Source organism: Canis aureus, chromosome 32 (genome assembly GCF_053574225.1).
Source record: "Canis aureus isolate CA01 chromosome 32, VMU_Caureus_v.1.0, whole genome shotgun sequence".
Taxonomy (NCBI): domain Eukaryota; kingdom Metazoa; phylum Chordata; class Mammalia; order Carnivora; family Canidae; genus Canis; species Canis aureus.
The window spans coordinates 11,495,538-11,509,278 of record NC_135642.1 but is presented as its reverse complement, the minus strand read 5'-3'; the positions used below and the strand labels follow the sequence as shown (position 1 = coordinate 11,509,278).

The window sequence follows — 13,741 nt, the reverse complement described above, 5'->3', positions numbered from 1 at the left end:
CGGCGGAGTCCCTGCCCCAGGAGCCCGCCCACGCCGCCTGGACGCGCGGGCGCTCGGCGCTCGGGCCGCGGGAGGCGGGAGGGAGCCCCGGGAGCCGGCACCGGCCTTAGCCCCCGGGCGGGGGCGGGGGCGGGGGCGGGACTTTGGGGCAGAGCCGTCTCCCGGAACACCTGGGCCGCGGCTGACGCTCGGGGACCGAGCCCGTCGGTGAAGCCCAACGATCCCGTCGGGGGTAAATGGGACCCGCTGGGGCTCCGGCCGGGGCGACCCTCCTCCCTCCGCCCGGCGGGCGATCGCCGCTCGCGGCCCCGCCGCCCGGCGCCCAGGGCCCCGCCGCCGCCCCCCGCGCTGCACGGCGCCTCCGCGGCTGGCCGCTTGGGGGCGGTCTTGCACTCGGATGGAGGGGCCCGCGCCGGCCGCCGCCTGCTGGCCGCGACCCCGGAGGGAACGGCCTCCTAGAACCTCCCTGCAGCCAAAACGGGCTTTGCGGCTTGAAAAACAGTTTCTGTGCCCACTCGTGCTTCTTAACGTGACTCCTGGTTGGAGGACTTGCGGAAGCATCTGGCTCTGGGGTCTTAGACTATTCACAGAACAGGCCCATCAAGTAATAAATTACCCTCCACCTATCATCTTATTTCCTTTTTGCCTCCCTCAACGTTCTTTTCATTTTTTTAGCTCCCGAAACCGAGGGGTGGGTTACATTTCTGTGGGTGCACCAACTACCACGAGCGCGGCGGCTCAATGCTTCTGTCATTGGAAGTCTGGTCTCCAAACCACTGTCTCAAGCCAGCATGACTCCAGCTGCCTGGAATTCCATTCATCTCTTAGGGCTGGGATGTCAGCAGCCACACTTCCCCCGCTGTGTCCTGCGCCATCGGGCTGGCCCCGACGGAGACACAGGACGCAGGTAGGAGCTTTACCAAATAAGGAGCTCAGCCACAGGCAGGGCAGGGGAAGCCCTCGGGTTCACCTTCCTTCTTTGAGCTCACACCTGGCAGGACTCCTAACTGCTGGAAACACCCACGAGTTTGCCTTCATCAAAGGGCAGTTTCACTCTTCTTGTGTGGGAGTGTTGTGTGACAAGGTGCACGTGTGTGGGTTACAGCATGAACGCTTTCTAGTTACTCAACATACACCGAGTACTTCTGGAAGATGACAAGTATGTTCCTGGGACACTTGTTGCTTTGTTGCTCAAGCAATAAGGAAACCTGACAGTCGGATAGATTTCACATGCTGAGACAGAAATAAAAGTTTCTATCGAATGATTAGTCAAATCAGATTCCTATTGTAGAAGTCATGGGTAATGACTCATCCAAACAGATCTGAAGATTCCAGAGTCAGCAGCCATACAAGTCCCACTCCTTCCTTCTTCCCTAGCATCCTGTGTGCTCCTTGAAAGGCAATTTTTTTCCTTTCCACTTGCTCTTAATTCTTCATAATATGAAGTACTTAGGAACAGTTTTTGGAGGGACGGCCAGCTGATGGCTCCCTACTCGTTCACCCAATTTGCTAGTTTTACACGGATCAGCTCTGGTGGAAGGTTTCAAAGAGGCCCACGAAAAAGCAGGATACGCCTATTTTTGGTAAAAAGGGACTGTGGGAATCCCTCTGGATTTTCTTGGAACTTGGCTTCTTTTAACGAAACAAGGAAAAGAATTTTATCCTCTGACGTGCTTTACAGATAGAAGGGTGATCTGTATGGTGGCAGGGAAGAGCTATCTTGTCAAAGAAAGCTGACAGAGGCATAGGAGTTATTTATCTCAAGCACAAAGGCCTTCCCCAAGTGATAGCACTCCCGTTTTTCGGGCCGAAAGGCCTGATCACAGTGGAGGGACTATTGGGGCAGGGATAGAAACCTGCTGGTCAGTTCAATGTGTGCTGAAAATATTCCCCCAGAAACCTGAGTACCTCTGGGAAACTATGAGAGAAGCAGGAATGGAAAAAAAGGGGGAAAGAAAACCTATACCTTTCATTGGAGGGATCTTGTCCCTCTTGGGTGTGTATTTACAAATGCTGGGATTTCAGGCCAATGATCTGCCACAGACCCGAATGATGGGTCTTCTAGGGAAAGGGTCCAGTTCTCTCTTTGCCAAGTTGCTATCCTCAAGGAGTATGTATTTAAATTGTAAGGTATATGGCATTTTGCTATAGGATTTCCTTTTGCCGAGTTCCCCTAATTGGATGTGAGATAGTAAATAGGAGGAAAGAAAGGACTGTCAGTAACAGCTAGTTTGAAAATTACATGTGATTAAGGAGAGGAGGATAATTGAGACAAAATTTTGTTTATCTGGCAAAGAATAGCAAGGTGGGCTGTGATTTTGTGTAGGGATTTTAAAAAATATATATTGGAAATGGTCAGCAGTGGAAAATTTCTTCGAAGTGAGCAGCACCGAAAAATCGTTAAATTTTAGAATAGACCAAAATCATAGCATCTGTAAAATGAAGACATCACAAATTCATTCCCTCTGAATATTTCCCCTAGCTCATAGCTCAGTGTTGTTTCAGTCCAGCTCCCTTGATGGGCAAAGCCAGAGGAAAGTTACCAGTAGATTTCTCTCATCCTTCAATGGGACACCAATCCCTCTCCTTCCTGAGATGTTCTCCAGGGGCTTTATGTTGCATTGTTTCTTCTTTCTGTGAAACCTTGAAACATGGCTTGTCTCTACCATATAACTCACCAGCTTACATTTTTTCTTATTTAGTTTTTAAAAATGAAATTTAAAAAAAAGATTTTCTTTATTTATTCATGACAGACACAGAGAAGCAGAGGGAGAAGCAGGCTCCCTGCGAGGAGCCCAATGGGGGGGGCTCCATCCCAGGACTCTGGGATCACAACCCTAGCCAAAGGCAGATGTTCAAGCACTGAGCCACCCAGGTGCCCCCTTCAAAACAAATTTTATGTTATGTATAAGGACTATATTGTAAGTCCCAAAGGTTTGGGTTTGGGAAGAGCTTGGCTCTACCAGTTGAATTTCCAAGTCCCATTATGCTCAAGTGAATTTATGGTGCAAAGGAATCAGTCTACTCACTATTTCCCTAACCAGCTATACCATTTCATGTGTATATGCCTTAGCTCTTGGGGTGCACGGGGCGACTGACTCCCAAGCAGTGCACCCTTCCCCCACAGGACTGAAGAAGTACACTCCGGAAATTCATCTCCGTAAGAAGGGGTAGAGCTAGCTGTTGGCTTCAGGGTAACTACTTTCTCCACTACTATCGCCTCCTTCCCAGACAGTGGTTGATTTGAAATAGCCATGTGATCCAATTCTGGCCAATGAGAAGTTTGCCGAAGGCTTCTGGGAAAATTTCTTATTTTTAAGCAAAAGCCTTGTGAAATCAGGCTCGCTCTGGCTCCATTCAGATGTGAACAAGAATGCTGACAAGTGCTGTCGGCCACTAGGGGAGCCAAACTTAGCAAGAGACCAATATGGAGGAAGGAAAAACAGAGACCTGGAAACAACCTGAATGTGAGACTACTTTTTTTTTTTTTTTTTTTTTTAAGTTGCTAAATCTACCAACCCTGAAGGCTATCATGCCTCCAGATTTCTCTGGATCTGTGCTGATTATTTAAGCCAGTTTGTTGCTGTTTCATGTTACTCCCAGCCACAAACCTCACAACTCATGCAGCTCTTTTTCATCTGCCTGGATTGCCTTTTCACTCATACTCTGCTGGAACCTCTTCTGACTTTTTTTAGGGTAAGAGGAAGAAGACTAGGCTGTAGGATAAAATATACTAAAAACTCTTCACATATGTTATTCAAATGCTTTCTGGGGAAGTTGAGCCATTTTCTCTCTTCCTGTGCCTTTTTCCAGCAGCAAACACTACTTGATGCTGAGATGTAGTCCCAGGGCCCTCACAGAGGAAAGGCCTATCCAGGAGTAGCTGATGCCCAGTGAAGGAGTTGGGAAATGGACCTGCCTGGAAATCGAGGACATGGGGCAAGCAGAAGGATAAAGGAGATAATGAGATCTCAGCCTGGGCCCTGCCAGAGATGGAAGTGGGGAGAGTTAGCAAGAAAGGTGTTGATGATCATCAGATGTTGAAAATATACGTGCAGTGTGCTGATTTGATATACATGTACAATGGGAAAGGGTTCCCTCCGTAAGCTCACATGGTAACATTTCTTTCCTCTCCTTTTCTTTTTTTTTTTTTTTTAAAGGATTAACTTTATTTGTTCATGAGAGACACAGAGAGAGGCAGAGACACAGGCAGAGGGAGAAGTAAACTCCTCGCAGGAGCCAGATGTGGGACTGGATCCCAGGACCCTGGGGTCACGCCTTGGGCCGAAGGCAGACGCTCAGCCACTAAGTCACCCAGGCGTCTCCATAGTAACATTTCTTGTGTGTGTAAGAACATTTATATTCCAGTCTCTTAGCAAATGCCAGTTAGGTCTTACGGTATTATCCACTGTAGTCACCATGTTTTGCACTAGTCCTCAGACCTTATTTTCTATTCAACTTTTAGACTTTATCAATCTCAGTGTCCTTCAGGAGCACTCATAAGTATGGCTGGTTTGTTCCGCCCACAACTTAAAGGCCCAGGGACTACCTGGGTTAGATATGGGAGTTTTGAACAGGTGGTTCAAGGGCTGGAAAAAGTATAGACAAGTTAGCTTGCAGAGGTATAGAATGTGCCTTAATTCTGTACCTTGTTTTTCTTGTTGAGACTGTAAAGGTGTTGATCTATTTATTTTCACAAAGTATGTGGAAGAATGGCAGTATCTTTGGAAATCATGATTTCCTAAAAGTGGGGATTATGATGTTGGAATGTTACTGAGATGGGTTGAGAAATGTCTCCTGATTGTCTTCACCAGTGGCATGATGGTAGTTACTCTGGAATCAGGTGACCTTCAGGGGTCCCTGTCAGTAAGGAAGTCCATGACACTGCAAAGCTTTGAAACAACGGAGTTTCCAGGATTTCCATGAGGGAGTTTGTTTCTGATGCTGATTAAATACATTCTTCTTAAAGAATTCAACTTTTCTGAGGTTCAACATGCTACTTCAAGCCCCCCATTTATAAATGATAATTGTTCCAAGTTTTCTGTTATTTTTTTTCTCTGGAAGAAAATTACGAGAGTCGTTTAACAAAGTAAGGCAAGCAAATGTAAAGAAAACTCCAGCTATTGTGTGAAGAATTTTGAAGATCGACGATGACATGGAGATTGGCATCGAATTTAGGTCTGGATGAAAAACTCATATGCCACCGGGGAATGTGGACAGTGACCAGATGGCCAGGCCACTGGGCATTTGTTGTGATAACAATCTCTTGGGAGGTGGTCCCCCCCCCCTTTTCCCTTTTTTAATAGTGAGATCATGACAACCAGCATTTTGCAGAATGGAGCCAAGAGAACTGTCACTCTCTCTAATTTAAGAGGATGAGTGTATAGGCTGAAGAAAGTTTGTAAATGGTATTATGACACAAAGATAAACAGGGCTGCTTCCCAGAGAAGAGATATACACGGAGGAAACTTCTAGTTTTTCTCTTCTCTTCCTCCCTTTCTTCTTTGCTTCCTTCCCCTTCCCTTCTCCTCTTTCATTTTCTCTTCTTCTTCTCTTTATGAGCTAAGTGTTCATTATTCAATGACCTCAAGTTCACTTGCCTGAGTTCGAAGTCCCGACTTTCATCAGAATCCTAACCACTGCCCCCATCACTCCTTGTCCCAAGATTTGAAGACAGAGGGCATCTGTATGGCTTCCTTTTTCTGTTTCCCTTGTCAGTATGTCCATCCTGCCCTAAGTCATGGTGTTCAGCACCTGAAGCCTCATGGGTCTTGTCGGCCCTGGTCGGTGGGGGGTTGAACCCATGGGAGGAGGCGTGAGAGGAGGGTAGACATGGATTTACTAACAAGCTGAGGGAACTTTAGTTTCGGGAGCTCCTTCTGTGCCAGCCTCTTTCCAAGGCCCTAGAGAGGCCCTAGCAATATGTTCACATGGTCAAATGTTCAGTAACATGTACAAAAGTAAGATACTTTAACCATAACTCCACTGGCTTTTTCATTCCAACTTGCCCCTGTCATACTTTTCCTCATGTTGGAGAGTTAAAGTGACCACAGGCATTTTTGGGGGGATCTGGCTAAAGGGACACGGTAGAAAGATATATTTGGATGGTTCACAGTCACTTCTCCACGTAGGGAAGTAATTGCTAGCCATTGTGGCATGAGTACTCCTATTGCCTACCTGTGTCCTCACAGGAAGGCATAGGGCTAGAGGTGGCATCATGGTATGTGTCCCATAGTGTCTGACCCTGCACACACGTGTGTAGTGGAGCAGAAACAAAGTTTTAAATGTATGGAGCCAGAAGGTAGTCTGTGGGAAAATGTTACAGAAGTGTGGAATACAAACAGTCTGTTAATTTTTCTGGATTTTGTGGTTTGTGGTATTTGTTACTTGAAGTGTTTTTCAGTTTGCTGTGTCTGTTCTCATTTCAAATAAACATTCATTTTTACCTAATTTTGAACTCATGGTTTTGTAATATTTTTCTTAAATAAGACTCCCTACACTATATACAATTTAGGTCCAACCTATCTTGACTCTGCCCCTGGAGGAGATGCTTAAGAGGGAAACTGAAGAAGAAGAGAGTGTGGGGAGCACTCTCCAAGGTGACAACAGAGACAGGCATGTGAAAGAGCATTAGGGGAAGGGGCATAGGATTTTCGTCCTTTGGTGCCCATGCTTATGTGTATGTGAGGTAGGCATTGCTAAGTGCACAGTGTCAGGAACCCTGTAGACATTGACACTTCTGCAGACTGTGGAGAAAAAAATGAAGCCAGAAGGGGGAAAGGAAAGCTATGCTAATTGTTATAATAATCTACACGAATTGCTTACAACGGATACCTCATTACAGTATAGCACAATAATAATTATGTATACTAGCTAATGTTTCAGATTAACTTGACCAAGTTTTGATTATAACCTCACATATTTTCTACATGTGACAGTGTTACAAAATTTGAAGAGTGAGCTCCAACAACTGAAGCTTCGATTGACCCAAGATTTTAGTATGTCAAATCACAGTGCCTTCAATGGACATGTGTGCATACGTGTCAACATCCTGTTCTAAAATGCTCCCCACTATTAAAAATAAATAGACTCCACACTTTTAGTGGTTAGAGTTATCTTTAGGCTAATGACCTCTTGGAAGATGTGGTGGGTTGCATGTACCCTGTGAGACAGATCATGTTTTTCTTTTTACTGTTGGCCAGATTTTTTTCTGTTTATAGTTGTAAACCACCTTTAATGTAGTGTTTATTATTCTAATGTGCACAATGAGTATTTTTTTATGTTTTCCTTTAAATATATGCTCTGAAAATTTCATAACCTATGTATTATATGTCATTTTTTGAGTGCCACTATGTGCCAAAGATCCACCGCATATCTACCAGGCCTGTGAGAAAGAGGGATCCACAGACATACATGCTGATAGCGAGGGGTGAGCTGTGAGAACAAGCATGATGTGTGAGTGTGCCTGCTGACTTGGTTGTGTGTGGGGGCTTGAGGGGTACAGAGGTTACAGGGTGAAAGCTGAATCTTGAAGGACTCTGTTCAGAAAGGCTTGGATCCATATAGAAGAAATGCCAATTAATGTGTCAACACTCACAGTTAACATTTTTGCTTTCACTAAGCCCTTTTAGGATCTGGGTAAGAGGATCTGACCAGTCACAAGGGTCCCAGAGAGGAACATCTGCATTTTTTATTTTCCCCAGTGTATTTTGAAAGGATTGTTCTTTCAACTCCTTCTTGCCTTCTCTTGCCTTCTGTGTTAAGATAACACAAAGAGCCAGGGGAGCAATCAGCCAAAGCCGTAATTAACTTTCTTCTTGGATGGGTATAATGAATTGAAGTTTCTTGGCTGATGAAATTACTGCAGATTGTTTTATCTGATAACTTCTTTGTTGGCAGTTTTGCCAACATAGATGCCACTTTTCCTGAGCTTTAATTAGTCAAATATCTCAGAAGCGCAAATCATGGTACCTTTAATTTGTATGTATATCAATATCCTGCTCTTAAATGCTCCAGGCTCCTTCCTGCATATTTCTCTTACCACAATGCCTTGAACTTGGTAGGTACACAGTCAACTTTTGTGAATGAAAGAGTGGATGAATAAATGAACGAATTTCCAAATAAGCTTTATTAATCAACATAAGTAAGTCTCAAAGTTTGGGCAGTATGGGGAATAGTAAAATTATTTTCTTTCTTTTCTTGATCTTAATTATGCTACTCCTCTGCACCACCCCCCAAAAGTAAAATCAAATCAATACCCACTCACAAAAACACTTTAAATTCCAAAGAGAGAGGAAATAGTTAGTTCTTAGTCTATTTTTAAGCTCACAGGGGTTTTAAGACTAATTCTCTGTGAAAATGCATCTAATTCAGAAAACATGCTTTGCAGAGGTCCAAGAACAACACATATTTTCTTTGAACAGTTTAGGTTTAAAACACACACACAAAACTCAAAGAAAAAAAAACCTCCAGCCATAGTTATGGCTAAATGGCAAACACAGAGGAGTGAATTACCAGATCACATCCATAAAAAAAATGACAGCCCTCCTCCCAGCCAGCCTGGTCTGGTTGGGGAAGACTTGTGGGCCAGGTTCAGGCATGAGGATCTTGTTCCTCTCTTGGGCCCCCAACCAAGGAAGTTTCCACTGTCACCTACTATGATGCTGATCTAAAGTGTAGCTGAGTGTGTCTGAAACAGAGATTGACAGAGCAAGACATGCCCAGATGACCCTGTGATGAATCACTGCCGAGGCTGGGGGATCCCTGCCAAGGTGAAAGGTTGTATAGGTAGCACATCTTGGCTCTGGTGTGTCTCTAGTAAAGACCCAGCTGTGTTTTCTTTTATTTTCTTTTCTTTTTTTAAAAAATATTTTATTTATTTGAGAGAGAGAGTATGTGCAGACATGATTAGGGGTAGGGGTAGATTGGGAAGGACAGGGAGAGAATCTTAAGCAGACTCTGGGCTGAGGGCAGAGCCAGACTCAGGGATCAATCTCATGACCCTGAGATCATGAACTGTGGGCTCTGTGCTCAGCAGGGGGTGTGCCAGAGGTTCTCTCTCTCCCTCTGCTCATCTCCCCACCCCTACCTCTAAAATAAATAAATAAATCTTTTAAAAAATTAAAAGGCAGAAAACTGAGACTTCTCTGAGATTACCAAACACGCTGTAAGGGCTATTGATAACTATTCACCTAATAAATATCTGTACGTGAAGCAGAATTTGGTTCAAGACTTGGTTTCATTATAGTTGGTAGTGAGATAGTGTAGAAGGGTCAATTTACTACAGGTGTTCATGGGTACTGAGAATCCCTTCCAAGGACAAATCTTTACATTAGTGACGAAATGGAGTCTTAGTTTCCTGTGATCCAAATAGTGGCCTTCCCTTTGACTAATTTTAAATGAGGTTGTCTTTTCAACAAAACACTTATTTATGTTTTTTTTTTCATTAGAGATTCCCAAAATATGTGCCACAGAACATTTCTCAAATCGTAGATTCTACAATTAAATAAATTTGGGAAACAGCTAAATGCATGTTTGAGATCACATTGGAAATTCAGAATACATATTAACATCATGTAAAAGATATGAAGTCTACGTAAAGAATATTGTTTAAATTTATTTAGTCCGGCATTACCCACAGGACCACAGATCATTTTTCCCTTTTGGGATGCTTGTTAATATCTCAAGGAACTGTTGTTCCAGGGAACATACTATCTATTTTTTTTTTTAAAGATTTTATTTATTTATTCATGAGAGACACAGAGAGAGAGGCAGAGACACAGGCAGAGGGAGAAGCAGGCTCTATGCAGGGAACCTGACATGGGACTCAGTCCCAGGTCTCCAGGATCAGGCCCTGGGCTGAAGGCAGCGCTAAACTGCTGAGCCACCTGTGCTGCCTGGGAAACATACTATCTAAAGTGTGGTTCTAGAAGGCTATTAATGCCTGTGATTAGATTGGCTCCTTTTTTTCTTCACATACCAGAGAGAATTCTATCTTTTGCTTAATTCTATCTTAAATGCATGAAAATTAAGGCAGGGCATAGTTTTACATCTATGGTGCATCAAATAATTACATACCGTTATATATTAATTATATATCAACTAATTATATATCATACCCTCAGATTTGGTGGTTTATTTTGAGTGGTCAAGAAATGATGTAGCAAATGAGTAGCAAAATGATGTATTGGAACCCAGGCAAACATCCCTGCAGAGCGTACTGGGAAGGCTTTTCTAGGCCCTTTTTGTTATGACTCTCAAATGGTCATCCCATACTCTGTTCAATTCCGCCCTCTAATTGTTTGCCTGTAAATGCTTGTTCTTTTAAATATCTATTATTTCCTAAAATTTAAATTAAATGAAATAAAAAGGTATAAAATTAAAATGGTATGAACCAGACATTTCTGGACTCAAGTCAAAAGCACCAATGAAGGAAAACAATGAAGGAAAAAAAATCAGTAAAGACACCGTATGACAGTGAGGAGTATGCACTCAGAATTGTCATCCAAAATGGGCCACTTGTTCAGATTTAGTCAAATTCTGGGCTGGCAAAGAGTAGTTCTTGGTTGCAAGTGAGAAATGTGCTCCAAGGGAGAACAAAGAATAGCCAATTTTAAACAATGCTAACTTAGCTAAGGCTAATCTAAACCAGAGGAGGGGTGGGGCCACTTGAGGGTGGTTTGGTGCTAAATTTTCCCTCTGCACTGTGTGCTTTCCTTTAATGGATCAAAACATCAACCACAAACAAACTTTAAAATCCTGATTGAGGGTCTTCTGTGATAGAACACTATGAAGAACAGCAAGTGAAAGAACATTCTCCTCCAGGATCATGTTTAAAAAAGGTAAATATGGATATGTGTGTGTGTTATATGTATTGCTATAAGTATGATTACAAAGTTTTCTGGGGGTGGGGGAGCACATATTTCTCTCCTGGTCTTCCTCATGTAAATAAGTGCCATCATCATAGTACTCCAGCCAGCATCCTGGCAGTCATTCTTATTTGCTGCTGCTTCTTCATCTGTCACACTCAGTCTACCAGCAAGGCTGTTGCTGCAAAGTGTATCTCAAATTCCCTCCTTATTTCCAGTATCATGACTTTGTCCAAGCTACCAACACTTTATTTATGACATTGGAATCCCTCCCAACAGGTTTTCCTGCCATATGACTTTGGTTGGAACATTTACTCTCTTATTTCTGCTAAAATAAAGGTAATAGTTCCTATTTCAGAAGACAGATGAGAAATTTAAATGAGAAGATGGGGACAGTACTTGCTTAGCATAATGTATGGGTTATGGCAAGTTCTTAACAAATGTTACCAGCACAGCTGCTACCTTCCACATGAACAAGAACTTCCACTGGGATTTTCTTTTTTCTTTTCTTTTTTTAAGATATTACTTATTTATTCATGAGACACACAGACACACACACACACACACACACACACACACAGAGAGGCACAGACATAAGCAGAGGGAGAAGCAAGTTCCATGCAGGGAGCCTGATGTGGGACAGGATCCCGAGCCTTCAGGATCACACCCTGGGCTGAAGGCAGAGCTAAACTGCTGAGCCACCTGGGCTGCCCTCCACTGGGGATTTTAATGTCAATAGATAAATCCCTTAAGGAGTGTATGCTATAAAAATACTCGGTTTTTCTGTGTCCCTAATCAGTGATTTAATACTATAATTGTATATTTGCAGGCTCTTGGTTCACTGACATATTTTGGGGATTCACAAGAGAATTTCTATGTGATTTCACGTCTTAGGCATGCCAACCACATGGGCATGATGGAGGCCATGGAAATGAAAGATCCTGTTCAGTTTGGGGTGGTGAGGATTGAATGACTCCACTTTCTTCCTGGTAACCAGTTGTTTTATATAAGCAATGCAATTAGCCCCAAATGAGGAAAGATTTGATGATACCTTTGACTTTAGACACAATTAGAAATAATTTACCAGGCCAAAATATTTAGTAATTACTTGATATTTATGAATATGTGGCCATCTCTTTATTGATCAGTGTCATAAGGTAAGGACTTTCCTAGAGCATGGATTACCCAAATTTTCTGTAATCAGTAAGATTTGAAAGTAAAGTATGGTCTTTTAGGGGTTACTTGCATTTATAATTAAATTACTAGCTATGCTGTGCATGATTATGAAGCTAATCTGGAAATCAGCCATCAGAAAATCATAGTAAACTTTAATTAATTTAGACTAAGGAAAAGGGAAGAAGTCAAAGCCCCAACAATTCATTAGTTTAAAAAATTCAATCTCTGAATTGGAAGGATAGCATTATTGAATTACAGAGTCTATTAATAATCATGTAGTTAGGGGGTACCTGGGTGGCTCAGTCAGTTGAGCATCCGGCTCTTGATTTCAACTCCAATCATGATGTCAGGGTTGTGAGATCTAGTCCCGTGTCAGGCTCTGTGTAGAGCCTGCTTTAAGATTCTCTCTCCTCCCTCTGCTCCTCCCCACTCACATTCTCTCTCTTAAAAGAAATCATCTAGTTAGTACAATCAACAAGGGTCACTTTTTTCATTGTCAAAACCCCAAGATGTGTTAAAAACTATCATCAACGGTGAAGAACCTATTCATGTACATTTGTGGATGTGTATATTGATGTGTGTGTTTAGCTTGACATAGTAGTTTCTTGGTGCTGTCCGCTCATATTTCCAAGTTGATTTCCTTTAGGCAAGTGGTAGGATAGAATTTCTATGTTCTTTTGAAGACAGCCATGGCTATATGACTTAATTTGGCCAATAAAAAGTGATTGGAAATGATGTGTGTGCCTTCAGACAGATGGCTGTGGGAGCCAGCACATAATTTTCCACCTGTCCTTTTCCTAGCCTGGGCAATAATAGCTGACAACATTTGATTGTATGATTTCCAGTGGAATGGGCCCTGGAGTCTGGCTCTCATGGAACTGAGCTTCTCATGATACATGGTGATGATTTCTCTCAGTGAGAAAAAAACTTTCATGGTTCTAAGCTTCTAAGATTTCATGGTTGATTACTAATACAACAGCGCAACATAATGTAGCTCATCCTACCTAATATAAATGATAACAGAAACTCCAGACGTGGCATTGGCCATTATCTTTGAGAGCTGGAAACGATTCTTAAAATTAAAAACCATAGGCAGTGTTGTAATTTATAATTATAAATTTATTATAAAGAAAAGTGGTGATTTATTTTGATATAACAAATAAGAACTAGAATAAGAATATACTATTTGGAAGTAGAGGATGGCATTATCAGTATGATTGCCTATCTACAAACCCAAGAGGACAAACTGAAAATTATTAAAAATTCAACAACATAAATATATTCAAAATATAAATGTTCAGAAATCAACATTTTGGCATCAATCATAACCAGTTAGAAACTTTATTGGAAAAAACCCCTATCTTTTTCAATATGCAATACCCTTTAGTAATTCCAGAAGGATTAAATAGATAATTGTTTTAAAATGTGCAAGAAGAAGCACTGGAAATGTAAATAGGACACTGGTAAAAATGAATATCCACAGAGAATGGGGGTGGGTGGGGTGAGGAAGGTAGAGGTAGAGGCAAGACCTTTGTATGTACAGACATAAATGTATAAATTTGGCTCTGTGATCATGTAAGTGCATTATTTTTTTCAAACCCTAAAAACTGAATAATACTTATTTGAAAAAAATGAACCTAGATGTTATATCATGTAGGGAAATAATTTCTGTATGTAAAAACAGGGAGATAATGGAA

At 42.2% G+C, this 13,741-nt stretch overlaps 1 long non-coding RNA gene across 1 annotated transcript; it reads left to right on the top strand.

Annotated features, from left to right (window-relative positions):
* Positions 1-121: 121 nt before the first annotated feature.
* LOC144302984 (uncharacterized) lies at positions 122-6,450 on the top strand. Its single transcript, XR_013370030.1, has 3 exons — positions 122-232; positions 676-907; positions 3,814-6,450. It is a non-coding gene; the product is annotated as an uncharacterized LOC144302984 (long non-coding RNA).
* Positions 6,451-13,741: the final 7,291 nt, after the last annotated feature.